Below are 2,435 nucleotides of genomic sequence, written 5' to 3' on the forward strand. Positions count from 1 at the left end.
GTAGATAGATAGATAGATAGATAGATAGATAGATAGATAGATAGATAGATAGATAGATAGATAGATAGATAGATAGATAGATAGATAGATAGATAGATAGATAGATAGATAGATAGATAGATAGATAGATAGATAGATAGATAGATAGATAGATAGATAGATAGATAGATACTAGTAGATAAGCAGCACGTTTTTGAATGGAAGCCTGCGACGGGCGCTTGGTCATACCGGTACCGGTATGTACCAGGGTATGTACAAGCGCATTTTCAGCACCATCCGAATCCATCCATTACGATGGACGTCGTCGTTGAAACGAGCCCCGTCTTGTCTGCAGCACATTCCATAAAGCGAGTACTAGTACATACTGTCTTTCATGGGTACAAGACGTTAAACATTAGACAATGCGACGGCAATCTCTTCGTTCCCATGGTATCTGGTCAATCATGGCGCAGGCGTTGTGCGAGTCAATCTGAGGTCGAGCGTCTGCCTCCTCCCATGGCACGCGTCGATCGGCGACATCTCGACGGCCTTGGTCGACCACCCGACGTCGACCACGCAGCGCTTGTTGTTATCGGTGTCGATTGCAAGGTCAATGCGCTTCTGGAGAGCGAGCAGCTCGTTTGTTGAGAGCACCTTGGTTGGCACGCGAGCATCCGCCACCACGAGTCGATCACCGCTTGACACCAGCGACGAGATACGGTCGACGATACGGCAGTCGATCCACGAAACATGCATCATCTCAATCACGTCCATGACTGACGTCTGCGGTGGCTTGGCGAGGCGCACTGCGTCGGGTGGGGTCCCAAAAGCCTTTTCAATTTCGAGCAAAAGCAGGTCGATCCAGTGCGTCCCAGGTGAATGCATCAGACATAGTACCACGTCGATCTCGCGGCCAAATGTGAGATGCGCTCGGTCATAGAGTACGATCGAGACAAAGAGGGTGGTGGCGCCACGCGTCTCGGGCGACTCTAGCATCTGGACGGCAAACGGACGGTTCTCGTACACTGGGTGCGGCGAGGCGGCACCGAGCGTGCTGTCGTCGGAAAGCACCCGCTGGAGGCGGCGGTCGGCGCCCATGTCATAGAGTCGAAGGTGCTTAGCGTTGGGGTGTGCGCGCTGAAGGACCGTGAGGATGTTGGCCTTCAATTCGCTCACATACATGTGTTCCGAGACGACAAGTGGTGTACACAACGCGAGGTCGTTCGGGGGTAGACACGGTGGTAGCACGACCCTCACGACGCCTTTCTCGGTGGTGCTCCTTGGCGTTAAAAGAAAGATGTCGACTCGAAACTCGCCGACGCGCAGCGGCGTCCCAAGCTCGACCCACACAATGGTGATGGCCGTGAAGGCCTGGCTCTCGAACGACATGTCTAGGCACTTGCACTCGATGCCTGTCGCCTTGGCGCGACGCAGCTTGAAGGTCTCGGGTCGCAACTCGAAAAACGTGCAGAGTTGATCTTTGAGCACTTGGAGAGGTCGCCGGCGGTCAACGGTGAACGGCCAGCCCATTGCGTCACCCTCGACGTTCTTGGCGCGTAGCAGCTTGGGGTCCTTTGTCTGCACTTGGAGGGTGATCGAATTGGCGCGGGCCTCAAAGAGCTCTTTGGCGAGCGACGGCGAGGCCGCGAGATCGTCGACGGCTTCCATGTAGATGTTGCTGCCATCGCGGAGGGACAGATCTGTGCGCAATGTCTGCTGCAGCGTCGCTTCGTCGTTGGTCGGGTTGAGAATTCGTGTCGTGGGCGAGCGGTAGTAGCCCAGAACCTGCATATTCAACAGTCGCATGCGGTCTGGATCCATGCTGAGCTTGGCGCTGAGCTGCGCGACCAAGTCGTCGAGTTGCGCGTTACCCGGGAGTTGCACAAGCTCGGGCGGCTCGGTAAAGTGCTCTGGCGTCGTCGGCGTCGATGGCACGTATCGGCGCACGAGCAGCTGCAGCGCCGTTGGATCGTACACTGCCCATGCCTCGTCAGCGCTGGCTCGGACCTCGAGGCACAAGCAGCTCCAGGGGTAGATTTCCAATGCCGCTAGCGTGCGCTGCTCGAGGCCGTCGTACGTCTCGCGTGGCAGCGCCAAGGACTCGGAGTAGGCCCGCAGCCGGACGCGGTCCAGCGAGATACGCAGCTCAAAGAGCGCGACGGCCTGAACCGTCACCTCGGCGAGCGTAGCGTTCACGGAAACATATAGCAGCTTGTGGCTGCTGCCGAGTACGATCTTGAGCTCGAGCATGTCGGCAAGGTCGGTCATTCTCTTGTCTTCTGCGACGCGACGCTCGGCCCGTGCTTGCTTGTTTGCTTGCTCGCATTGCATCTCGGCGTGCACACGATCGACGAGCCAAGAAGGTATCATGTCGTCGGGAGGACACTGGACCTTGCGAGAGACTTCGACCTGGCGGTACTGCAGCACGTACGCACACGGCGCACGCGTTGACTCGT

Source organism: Saprolegnia parasitica, assembly GCF_000151545.1.
Source record: "Saprolegnia parasitica CBS 223.65 unplaced genomic scaffold supercont2.82, whole genome shotgun sequence".
NCBI classification, from domain to species: domain Eukaryota; phylum Oomycota; class Saprolegniomycetes; order Saprolegniales; family Saprolegniaceae; genus Saprolegnia; species Saprolegnia parasitica.